This window comes from Silurus meridionalis, chromosome 23 (assembly GCF_014805685.1).
Source record: "Silurus meridionalis isolate SWU-2019-XX chromosome 23, ASM1480568v1, whole genome shotgun sequence".
Taxonomy (NCBI): Eukaryota; Metazoa; Chordata; class Actinopteri; order Siluriformes; family Siluridae; genus Silurus; species Silurus meridionalis.
In genome coordinates this window covers 3,719,565-3,732,962 of record NC_060906.1, presented here as the reverse complement: position 1 = coordinate 3,732,962, position 13,398 = coordinate 3,719,565, and the positions used below count along the sequence as shown (strand labels likewise).

The window sequence follows — 13,398 nt, the reverse complement described above, 5'->3', positions numbered from 1 at the left end:
TGAATCGTAGTCGGCAGCATTCGAATCTGCGCGGGGAGACCCCAATGGATTTCTAGTCCATCGGCTTAACCACTCGGCCACGACTACAACGCAAGTCACTGTCATCCCCTACTTACACTGGAAGCCCTATTAACACAACAACCTGTAAACTTACTGTATCAGGGTAATTAATAAGAAATTTAAACAGAAAATGAATCGTTGTCAGCAGGATTCTAACATGCACGGGGAGACCCCAATGGATTTCTAGTCCATCGCCTTAACCACTCGCCAATGACTACAACAAAAATCACTGTAATCCCCTACTTAAACTGGAAGCCCTATTAACACAACAACCTGTAAACTTACTGGATCGGGGTAATTCATAGAAAATGTAAACAGAAAGTGAATCGTAGACAGCAGGAAAAGTCTTCATAATTAACTCAATATGTGACAGAAAATCAATCGTAGTCGGCAGGATTCGAACCTGCGCAGGGAGACTCCAATGGATTTCTAGTCCATCGCCTTAAACACTCGGCCACGACTACAACGCAAGCTGCTGTTATCCTCTACTTAAACTGGAAGCCCTATTAACACAACAACCTGTAAACTTACTGGATCGGGGTAATTCATAGGAAATGTAAACAGAAAGTGAATCATAGTGAGCAGGATCAGAAACTGCACGGGGAAACCCAAATGGATTTCTAGTCCATTGCCTTCACCACTCAGCCACGACCACAACGCAAGTCGCTGCCATCCCCTACTTACACTGGAAGCCCTATTAACACAACAACCTGTAAACTTACTAGATCAGGGTAATTCATAGGAAATGTAAACAGAAAGTGAACTGTAGCCAACAGGATTCGAGCCTGTGTGGGGACACCCCAATGGATTTCAAGTCTGTCGGCTTAACCACTCGGCCATGAATACAACACAAGTAATTGTGATCCACTTACTTAAATTGGAAGCCCTATTAACACAACAACCTGTAACGTTACTATATCAGGGTAATTCATAGGAAATGTAAACAGAAAGTGAATCGTAGTCAGCAGGATTCGTAGCTACGTGGGGAGACCCCAAAGGATTTCAAGTCTATCGCCTTAACCACTCGGCCATGCCTACAACACAAGTAATTGTGATCCCCTACTTAAACTGGGAACCCTATTAACACAACAACCTGTAAAGTTACTGTATCAGGGTAATTCATAGGAAATGCAAACAGAAAATGAATCGTAGTCAGGAGGATTCGAGCCTGCGCAGGAGGACCCCAATGGACTTCTAGTCCATCACCTTAACCACTCAGCCACAACTACTACACAATTCACTATTATCCACTACTTAAACTGTAAGCCCTATAAACACAACAACCTCCAAACTTACTGGATCGGGGTAATTCATAGTAAATGTAAATAGAAAGTGAATTGTAGTCAGCACGATACGAACCTGCACAGGGGGACCACAATGGCTTTCTAGTCCATCGCCTTAACCACTCGGCCACGACTACAAAGCAAGTCACTGTCATCCCCTACTTAAACTGGAAGCCCTTTTTACACAACAACCTGTAAACTTACTGCATCAGGGTAATTCATAGGAAATGTAATCAGAAAGTGAATCGTAGTCAGCAGGATTCGAACCTGCGTGGGGAGACCCCAATGGATTTCAAGTCCATCGCCTTAACCACTCGGCCATGACTACAACACACATCACTGCGATCCCCTACTTAAACTGGAAGCCCTATTAACACAACAACCTGTAAAGTTACTGGATCAGGGTAAATTATAGGAAATGTAAACAGAAAGTGAATCGTAGTCAGCAGGATTCAAACCTGTGCAGGAGGACCCCAATGGACTTCTAGTCCATCACCTTAACCACTCAGCCACAACTACTACACAATTCTCTATTATCCACTACTTAAACTGTAAGCCCTAATAACACAACAACCTCGAAAGTTACTGGATCGGGGTAATTCATAGGAAATGTAAATAGAAAGTGAATCATTGTCAGCAGGATACGAACCTGCACAGGGGGACCACAATGGCTTTCTAGTCCATCGCCTTAACCACTCGGCCACGACTACAAAGCAAGTCACTGTCATCCCCTACTTAAACTGGAAGCCCTTTTTACACAACAACCTGTAAACTTACTGCATCAGGGTAATTCATAGGAAATGTAATCAGAAAGTGAATCGTTGTCAGCAGGATTCGAACCTGCATGGGGAGACCCCAATTGAACTCAAGTCCATCGGCTTAACCACTCGGCCATGACTACAACACAAATCACTGTGATCCCCTACTTTAACTGGAAGCCCTATTAACACAACAACCTGTAAAGTTACTGTATCAGGGTAATTCATAGGAAATTTAAACAGAAAATGAATCGTTGTCAGCAGGATTTTAACATGCACGGGGAGACCCCAATGGATTTCTAGTCCATCGCCTTAACCATTAGCCCATGACTACAACAAAAATCACTGTGATTCCCTACTCAAACTGGAAGCCCTATTAACACAACAACCTGTAAAGTTACTGGATCAGGGTAAATTATAGGAAATGTAAACAGAAAGTGAATCGTAGTCAGCAGGATTCGAACCTGCGCAGGAGGACCACAATGGACTGCTAGTCCATCACCTTAACCACTCAGCCACAACTACTACACAATTCTCTATTATCCACTACTTAAACTGTAAGCCCTAATAACACAACAACCTCGAAACTTACTGGATCGGGGTAATTCATAGGAAATGTAAATAGAAAGTGAATCATTGTCAGCAGGATACGAACCTGCACAGGGGGACCACAATGGCTTTCTAGTCCATCGCCTTAACCACTCAGCCACGACTACAAAGCAAGTCACTGTCATCCCCTACTTAAACTGGAAGCCCTTTTTACACAACAACCTGTAAACTTACTGCATCAGGGTAATTCATTGGAAATGTAATCAGAAAGTGAATCGTTGTCAGCAGGATTCGAACCTGCGTGGGGAGACCCCAATTGAACTCAAGTCCATCGGCTTAACCACTCAGCCACGACTACAACACAAGTCACTGTGATCCCCTACTTTAACTGGAAGCCCTATTAACACAACAACCTGTAAAGTTACTGTATCAGGGTAATTCATAGGAAATTTAAACAGAAAATGAATCGTTGTCAGCAGGATTTTAACATGCACGGGGAGACCCCAATGGATTTCTAGTCCATCGCCTTAACCACTCGGCCATGACTACAACAAAAATCACTGTGATCCCCTACTCAAACTGGAAGCCCTATTAACACAACAACCTGTAAAGTTACTGGATCAGGGTAAATTATAGGAAATGTAAACAGAAAGTGAATCGTAGTCAGCAGGAAACATCTTTATATTTAACCCAAAATGTAAACAGAAAGTGAATCGTAGTCAGCAGGAAACATCTTCATAATTAAACCAAAATGTGAACAGAAAATGAATCGTAGTCGGCAGGATTCAAATCTGCGCGGGGAGACCCCAAAGGATTTCTAGTCCATTGCCTTAACCACTCGGCCACGACTACAACGCATGTCACTGTCATCCCCTACTTACACTGGAAGCCCTATTAACACAACAACCTGTAAACTTAATGGATCGGGGTAATTCATAGGAAATGTAAACAGAAAGTGAATCGTAGTCAGCAGGATTCAAACCTGCGCAGGGAGACCCCAATGGATTTCCAGTCCATCGCCTTAACCACTCGGCCACGACTACTGCACAGTGAGCAGTCACCCCTATTTCAACTGGAACCCCTATTAACACAAGAAAACACAAGTGAAACACATCTTTATAATTAACCCAAAATGTGAATAGAAAATAAATCATAGTCGGCAGTATTCGAACATGCGCGGGGAGACCCCAATCGATTTCTAGTCCATCAGCTTAACCACTCGGCCACAATTACTACACAAGCCTCTATCATCCCCTACTTAAACTGGAAGCCCTATTAACACAACAACCTGTAAAATTACTTGTTTGGGTAATTCATAGGAAATGTAAACAGAAAGTGGATCGAAGTCAGTAGGATTCAAGCCTGCGCAGGAGGACCCCGATGGACTTCCAGTCTATCACCTTAACCACTCAGCCACAACTACTACACAATTCTCTATTATCCCCTACTTCGCATGTAAGCCCTATTAACACAACAACCAACAAACTAACTGGATCGGGGTTATTAATAGGAAATGTAAACAGAAAGTGAATCGCAGTCAGCAGGAAACATCTTTATATTTAACCCAAAATGTAAACAGAAAGTGAAACGTAGTCAGCAGGAAACATCTTCATAATTAAACCAAAATGTGAACAGAAAATGAATCGTTGTCAGCAGGATTTTAACATGCACGGGAGACCCCAAAGGATTTCTAGTCCATTGGCTTAACCACTCGGCCACGACTACAACGCATGTCACTGTCATCCCCTACTTACACTGGAAGCCCTATTAACACAACAACCTGTAAACTTAATGGATCGGGGTAATTCATAGGAAATGTAAACAGAAAGTGAATCGTAGTCAGCAGGATTCAAACCTGCGCAGGGAGACCCCAATGGATTTCCAGTCCATCGCCTTAACCACTCGGCCACGACTACTGCACAGTGAGCAGTCACCCCTATTTCAACTGGAACCCCTATTAACACAAGAAAACACAAGTGAAACACATCTTTATAATTAACCCAAAATGTGAATAGAAAATAAATCATAGTCGGCAGTATTCGAACATGCGCGGGGAGACCCCAATCGATTTCTAGTCCATCAGCTTAACCACTCGGCCACAATTACTACACAAGCCTCTATCATCCCCTACTTAAACTGGAAGCCCTATTAACACAACAACCTGTAAAATTACTTGTTTGGGTAATTCATAGGAAATGTAAACAGAAAGTGGATCGAAGTCAGTAGGATTCAAGCCTGCGCAGGAGGACCCCGATGGACTTCCAGTCTATCACCTTAACCACTCAGCCACAACTACTACACAATTCTCTATTATCCCTACTTAAACTGGAAGCCCTATTAACACAACAACCTGTAAACTTACTGGATCGGGGTTATTAATAGGAAATGTAAACAGAAAGTGAATCGCAGTCAGCAGGATTCAAACCTGCACAGAGGGACCCCAATGTATTTCTAGTCCATCGCCTTAATCACTCGGCCACAATTACTACACAATTCTCTATTATCCCCTATTTAAACTGGAAGCCCTATTAACACTAGAAAATGCTAAAGAACCATATGTGTATAATTAACCCAAAATGTGAACAGAAAATAAATCGTAGTTGGCAGGTTTTGAATGTGTGCGGGGAGACCCCTATAGATTTCTAGTCCATCACCTTAACCACTCAGCCCCAACCACTACACAATTCTCTATCATCCTCTACTTAAACTGAAAGCCCTATTAACACAACAACCTGTAAACTAACTGGATCGGGGAAATTCATAGGAAATGTAAAAAGAAAGTAAATCGCAGTCAGCAGGATTCCAAGTGCGCGGGGCGATCCCAATGGATTTCTAGTCCATCGCCTTAACCATTCGGCCACAACTACTACACAATTCTCTATTATCCCCTACTTACACTGGAAGCCCTATTAACTAACTTGAGCAGGGTAATTCAAAGGAAATGTAAACAGAAAGTAAATCGCAGTCAGCAGGATTCAAACCTGCAGGGGGACCCCAATGGATTTCAAGTCCATCGCCTTAACCACTCGGCCACGACTACTGCACAGTTAGCAGTCACCCCTATTTCAACTGGAACCCCTATTAACACAAGAAAACACAAGTGATTCACATCTTTATAATTAACCCGAAATGTGAACAGAAAATAAATAATTGTCGGCAGGATTCAAATCTGCACAGGGTGACCCTAATGGATTTCTACTCCATCGCCTTAAAAGACCAGAGAAGAAAGAGATTAGGTGCTGGCTGTGGGAGTTGAGGTAGTTGAGGGAGCTCAGGTCTCTATCATCACCTACTTAAACTGGAAGCCCTATTAACACAACAACCTGTAAAATTACTGGATCGGGCAATTCATAGGAAATGTAAACAGAAAGTAAATCATAGTCAGCATGATTCAAACCTGCACAGGGAGATCCCCATGGATTTCTAGTCCATCGCCTTAACCACTTGGCCACATTTACTACACACGTCTCTATCATCCCCTACTTAAACTGGAAACCCTATTAACACAACAACCTGTAAAATTACTGGATCAGGTAATTCATAGGAAATGGAATCAGAAAGTGAATCATAGTCAGCAGGATTCGAACCTGCGCAGGCAGACTACAACGGATTTCTAGTCCAGCGCCTTAACCACTCGGCCACGACTCCAACACAAGTCCCTGTCATCCTCTACTTAAACTGGAAGCCCTGATGGTACGAGAGTGAAAAGTGTGTGTGACGGGTGTGTGTGGTTGTCCACAATGCTGTTTGCTTTGCAGATGCAGCGGGTGTAAATGTCCATGATAGAGGGAAGAGAGACTCTTCTAAGTGGTCCTCACTATCCTCAGTAGCGTCTTGCGTTCTGAGACTGTGCAGTTCCCAAACCAGGCAGTGATGCAGCTGCTCAGGATGCTCTCAATGGTCCCTCTGTAAAACGTGGTCAGGATGGGGGGGAGGGAGAGAAGCTTTTCTCAGCCTTCTCAGGAAGTAGAGATGCTGCTATGCTTTTTTTGTGATGGGGCTGGAGGAGCCTTTCCTGTTTGCACATACTTGGGTATACACCATGAAGTTAAAAATCCTGAATCGCATTGACCTGGATGCTTCAGCAATAATGTAATACATTCTCAATAACTAATATGTTTAGGTTTTTTGCTGTTGTTTTTTTGTTACTTAAACAGCAAATACACAATGTTGTGATTGCAGCTTGAGAAACTCCATGCCATTGAATACAAGCCTGTTCTGCTTCTTGGCAAGGAGACCAAAAAGAATAAAGTCAAGTGTGAAATATTAACCCCTCGCTGCACACTCTCCACCTATGCCCAGGACTACCTTTAGAAGATGGGTTCACTTTATGAATACCTTTGTGAAGGTAAGATGCAGCACTGCATCAACTTGTGTTAAGTATGGCAAAGATTTGCAACAACGTTTAAATCTTAAAGGGACGGCTCCCCCCTAAAACTTGAATTCATCGCCTTAAACTCCTAACCTCCTTGACAGTGGAAACTTGGGAGAAGTTTCCATTTTTATATAACCAACACAGAGTTTGTTAGCACAATACTGTGTCTTTTAATACAATTCAACATTTTAAATATTAATTTAGCTTTAGACACGGCCAAACAGCACTTCCTCAAACCATTTTCTAATATTTGGCAAACTACAACATGTCTCCAAAATATATTTTTACCTGTCCACTGTCACAGTTTTATCTGCATAGTATTGAAAGTTTGAAAGTAATTGCACAAAATTTGCTGATGAAGAACTATGACGGATTGTCCTTTATTTTCACTTATCAGTCATTGATGACTAAAATCTAGTTTTAGAGTGAACCATCTCCTAAACTATTTTCTTATTCAGTCCCCAAAAGAGAGCAAGCTTTTGGGAATGTTGGGAAGAGCACAACACATGCATGTCAAGTTCCAGCTTACCTTTCATTTTGACATTTACGAACCCACAGAATTTGACTGTATGATTTAAACAGATTAACATTTAAAACAGAGATTAACCATGAGTTTAAACTGCACCTGTTTTAAGTAAGCAAAACACTTGTTCAACTTGCAGAGGATGGAAACAGGATTCCAGTGGCAATGATGATCAGCTGATGACGCTGCGTTTCAAATCCTGTGATCTACTGGAGAACACAAGCATCCCAGAGGAGGTGAGGACCACACTGGTGGAAGAGACAAGAACATGCTGGTGGAGCCCATGAGTAATACAGAAGGGCAGGTGAAGTGGATGAGCACTGCAGAGGAGCAGGTGAAGCAGATCAGCACTATGGAGGAGCAGATCAGCACTATGGAGGAGCAGGTGGAGCGGATCAGCACTATTGAGAAGCAGGTGGAGCGGATGAGCACTGCAGAGGAGCAGGTGGAGCAGATCAGCACTATGGAGAAGCAGGTGGAGGGGATGAGCACTACAGAGGAACAAGGTGGAGCAGATCAACACTATTTTAAAAATATTATTTTAAGGTTTTGGAAATCAAATATTGCCAAAAGAAATTAGTAAATGTCACAAACTAGAAATATTTATGAGATGAAATAATGAAGAGTAGCTCTGCCTTAATGATTGTTCTTCGTCATCATTGGTGCTGATCAGAGGGGGAGGAGCCTTGAACAGAAAAAAAGATGCATGCCATTAGCTGTACTAAAAAGTAAAAAAAAAAACTAAATGAAAACCCAAGCTGATGACTTTGTGAAAGCGATTTCCCTTAGTTCATCTAGTATTATTTAATACCATTTCTCTTTCTTGGTGTTAGTTTTTTACTTTTTTTGTGCTAAGACAACCTTATTGAGTTATGGCTTGTGTATTGTTCAGTCTTTTGTGAAGTCAGACATTTTAAAATCATACTGTGGATAATTCCTCTGAAATGTTTAAACATCTGAGTGAAGTGATAAATTAACAGATGATTTGCTGCTTAAGTGTTCATGTAGATTGCCAATGGTATCAGTGTGGTGTGTGTAACATAGGTCATGTGGTGTTCTGCTAACCATGCAGTCTCATGCTCTGATATCAGCTATAGGCTAATTGTATGCTTGCAGATAAATTAAGCAATTATTTAGATAAAAGAAGCGATTTATTGTTATAAAATTGAGTGTCAGTAAATGTGTTGATGCATTTTAAACATTATTACATTGAAAATTTGTTAGATTTTGATCATGCCCAAACGAAACTCAATTCGTGGAGAGGTTTTCCATACGATCTGCGATACCCGTAGGCCTTTCTGAATTCAGGGAAGAATCACACCGCACACAGCAAATGCTTCCTCTTCAGTTTATTGCAGGCGGCAGAACGTATATATACACATACAGAGAAAAGGCTGTCCTAAACTTGTCTCCTGTTTAGACAAGAGGATATACTAGCCGGAGATGTGTGAGCCCAGATAAGACTCCCTGTTTACCTTACAGACTAACATCGTAAATATTCTATAGACACTGAGCAGACAAAGGAATGTGTGTGAAACAGTGTGAAAACCATCCTAACACTAACAAAATTATAATTAGAAATATTAATGTGTGTAAATTGGAATTTACTGCAATAAATTATTTTCCTGCCTTGTCTTCTCATGGTGTTTTTTTTTTTTTTTCCCCCTCCCCTTGTTCCCTCTTCCCAATTAGTTTGACATCTCTCTTTGATGCTGGATGAGGAGTTCTCGGAGCTCTGGAATTAGACTCGTTTCTACCATCAGCTAGGAGCTCAACATTGGTGGAGACTGGCGAGCCCCTTGTTTCCTCTGAACCTGGATCATTTTCTGTTCTTCATCTGTGTGCTAGAACCATAAGTGCACCATTTTCTCTCTCTTCCTGGATTTCCATGAACTTTTTTTGGAATGTGTTGCAGGTCTGAATGACAGGAAAGGATGTATATTTACACATGACATGAAGTTGACCAAACAAAACATGAAATATTTTGTGTTCATATTGTCTGCAATGAAATACATGTCAAAGTAAATTTAGAAATCACTACTTTCTTTTTTTATTTGCGTTTTCCATACTGTCCCAACTTTTCCTGATTTGGGGTTGTAGTTTTTCAGTTTTTCCATTGCGGGGCGATTTTACAGTCTTTAAAACAATTTGCATGAAAACTAAACACACAGAATCTATCGAGTCTCGCCATAGATAAAACATTATCCCTGCTGTGTTTTGTGTTTTGGAATTTTGCTTGTACTTTTAAAATGTGCCCTTTAACTATTTCTTCCATTTTGTAAGCGGTTGGTAGAAAGTGTTTTGAAAAGAGTATTGCTACTCCTCCACTAGTAGAGCACATCCAATCCACTTCAGTTTTATGATCCCTGTGTGATTCCTGAATAAACATGACATCAATCCGTTTCAGCTTTATAAACTCAAACAACACCATTCTTTTCTGACCAGCTCTAGCAGCATTTAGATTAAGAGTTCCTACTTTTACATCCTTCATATTGGAAATAGAGAACAACTACCTATACAGTACAGTACAGTACAGTAGTGACACTGGGCACCAGTTCTTCAGCTGGGTCAGGTCTCCCTTCTTTGCAGCAGGCGCTTTTCTTCTAAACAGTTGTAGCTGCTAATTCCAGGTCTTTCTGAAGCTCTCCACAAGTGGTCCTTGGCTCTTGGACAACTTTTCTGATATTCTTTTTGCTCCTCTGTCTGAAATCTTGTGAGGAGCACCTGGTCATGGCTGCTTTATGGTGAGATGATGTTCTTTCTACTTCTGGATTATGATCCTAACAGTTCTCGCTGGAACATTCAGAAGTTTAGAAATCCTTCTGTAAACAATGCCATTAGTATGTTTTGCAACAATAAAGTTGTGAAGGTCTTGAGAGAGCTCTTCACTTTTACCCATCATGAAATGTTTCTTGTGTGACACCTTGTAATGAGATCTTTATACAGGCCATTAGTTGGGACTGAAGCAGCTGATATTGATTTTCACTGCCCCGTGCCAGCCATTAGGGTTGCACAAGCCTTAGTGCCGGTCCCAAGCCTGGATAAATGAGGAGGGTTGTGTTAGGAAGGACATCCAGTGTAAAAACATGTGCCAAAACAAACATGCGGATGATCCGCTGTGGCGCCCCCTAATGGGAGAAGCCAAAAGAAAGTTTTAATAATGTATTTTGTATCTAACAATATTCTACATATATAAAAAATAGGATAGCTATTATAAAATTGTAAAATATATAATAGAATAAAGAAAATATAAAAGATTTCATTCATTTTATTATTTGTTTAATTATTCATTTTTATTAAATATAAAAAGGGCGGAATTAAAACTTTATTTAAAAATGTATTCACTACGTCCTTTCTTTAGTCAGATATTTAAAAAGTAAATCCACCAAAAAATAAACATTAAACATTTGTTTTTACTAATAAAATCTGCCATTAAATCACAGGTCCGACAAGTAAAAATCGTACGTGTGAAAACAGAGCAAACATACCAAAAGTACCGCTCGACGACAAGCTGCAATGTCTCATATCACCACTAGATGGTAGCATTTTACTACTACAAAAATCGCCGATGTTAAGTCTTTTTTTATTTTACCTCAAATTTCATTAAAATTACACTTAAATTGTACAAGAGTCTGTTATTATCAATATAATCATCTTATTAAAAATAATAATAATGATAACAATAATAATAATGATTATAATGATAATATTTATAATAATAATAAATCTAATAATGTATTTTGTATCTAACAATATTCTACATATATAAAAAATAGGATAGCTATTATAAAAATTTTAAAATATATAATAGAATTAAGAATATATAAAAGTCACAACGATTTCATTCATTTTATTATTTGCTTAATTATTAATGATTCACTGAGAACCCGTCCATTTTTATTAAACATAAATATAAAAAGAGTGAAAATAAAACTTTAAACGCAACACAAATTTATTTCAAACGTTCTTGCTTTAGTCGGATATTAAAAAAATAAATCCACAGAAAAATAAACATTAAATATTTGGTTTTACTGATGCGCCAAGTCTCAAATCAGCACTAAAATCTGCCATGAAACGCAGGTTCGACAAGTTAAAACCGTCCGTGTGGAAACATCAAAAATATCTAAAGTACCGCTTGCGACAAGTTGCAATGCCTCATATTACCACCAGGCGGTAGCATTTTACTACTACAAAAATCGCCGATGTTCAGCTTTTTATTTAACTGATTAAAATTACACTTAAACTCTACAAGAGTCTGTTATACTTAATATAATTATCTATCTATCTATCTATCTATCTATCTATCTATCTATCTATCTATCTATCTATCTATCTATCTATCTATCTATCTATCTATCTATCTACGGATGGATATATTTTTTTAAGTTATTAAAAGTGTGTGATTATTTGGTTTATCCTGAAAAGTGTGTGTGTTTGTGTGTGTGCATGTATGATGTACAAACACTCGTTCATGTGGTACTGCAGTACATTTATACACGTCGAGAATAAATATGTTGCATTGAAGGTTTTGGATGACACAAACTGCATGGAGTTCAGTGAGGATGGAAGCTGGGTCTGGATGTTCCTCATGATGAGCCTCATGAAGCACTTCATCACGATGGGTGTGAGTGCGATGAGACTGTAGTCATTGAGGCAGGAGACTGTAGACTTTAGCACAGGGATGATGGTCGTCATCTTGAGGCACGTAGGAACAAAGTTGCGGCTCAGGAAGATGTTGAAGATGTCGGTGAAGACATCCGCTATCTGATCTACACATTCCCTGAGCACTCTGCCAGGAACCTTGTCTGATCCAGTAGACCTCCGTGGGTTGACTTTACTCCGTGGGTACACACTATTGCACTCATCCACTGCTTCTGGTTGGAGCATGTTGTGATGGTCTTGGAGATGATCACGTGATCAACGCACTTGTCCCAGTCAGTGCACACAAAACCACAAAAAGTCCTGAAGAGCAGAGGCGCCTCCTGCTGGCCAGGTTTTCACCTGTTTCAGAAGCGTTCAGGGTTTAGAGCGTCTGATGAGCGGTCTGTATGCTGGAATCAGCATAACAGAGATGTGGTCTGAGTAACTGTGTGTCTTTCCTCAAATCCTGCCAGGAAATCAACGTTGTCTTCATCTAACAGCCAAAGGTTTCACCCTGAGTGAGTAGAAACTAACTGATGGATTGAATTAAGAAAGAAAGGGGATTAGGGTAAATCTTTCCTATAGTTGTGAGGTGACTGATACACAAAGTCATGGAGCAGTTGGACACTGGGGAGATAATCAGATGAATGAAAGTAGAAAATGTGATAAAACCCTAAAGTTTATTGTAAAAGTGTAGCAGCAATGACACATACTTCACTTCACAACAAGAGAAAAAAAAAACCTAAAGAAAAACAGTTTAAATAAAAAAAAATGATTATTTAAACTTTACAGAAAAAAACATGAACATATATATAAATATATTTGCATTGTTTACAGTTTAAATGAATTAATACATAACAAAACCACACAAATAAATAAATTTGTGTGCGAAAGCAAAAACAAAACCAAAATAATTACAGGACCTTATTGAGCACCGTAAATGACCACGTGACCACCAGGCTACAGGGCACGTCGTTGATGACGTCACATAATGTCGCTACATTCTCATAAGTCCCGCCCCTTATTATAGATGATTGGCTAGAACATTAAGCAAACCGTGTGCTGATTAGCCAGTTTACATACAGAATGGGTGTGGTCAACAAACAGTACCGCAATCCAACAAACCAGTGGTTTTCATAGTAATTCTCACTACCTGTCTGTTCACGTTCTCTCTCTCTCTCTCTCTCTCTCTCTCTCTCTCTCTCTCTC

The 13,398-nt window shown here is 40.0% G+C and overlaps 1 protein-coding gene and 4 non-coding genes across 5 annotated transcripts in view; all 5 read right to left on the bottom strand.

Moving 5' to 3' along the window:
- Positions 1-13,398, bottom strand: part of LOC124377356 — a 306,775-nt gene that overhangs the window by 275,178 nt on the left and 18,199 nt on the right. The gene's annotated exons all lie outside the window — the stretch shown is intronic.
- On the bottom strand, positions 1,590-1,671 carry trnas-uga. Its single transcript has one exon. It is a non-coding gene; the product is annotated as a tRNA-Ser (tRNA).
- trnaa-agc lies at positions 2,545-2,626 on the bottom strand. The gene has a single exon. It is a non-coding gene; the product is annotated as a tRNA-Ala (tRNA).
- On the bottom strand, positions 3,612-3,693 carry trnas-gga. The gene has a single exon. It is a non-coding gene; the product is annotated as a tRNA-Ser (tRNA).
- On the bottom strand, positions 4,485-4,566 carry trnas-gga. Its single transcript has one exon. It is a non-coding gene; the product is annotated as a tRNA-Ser (tRNA).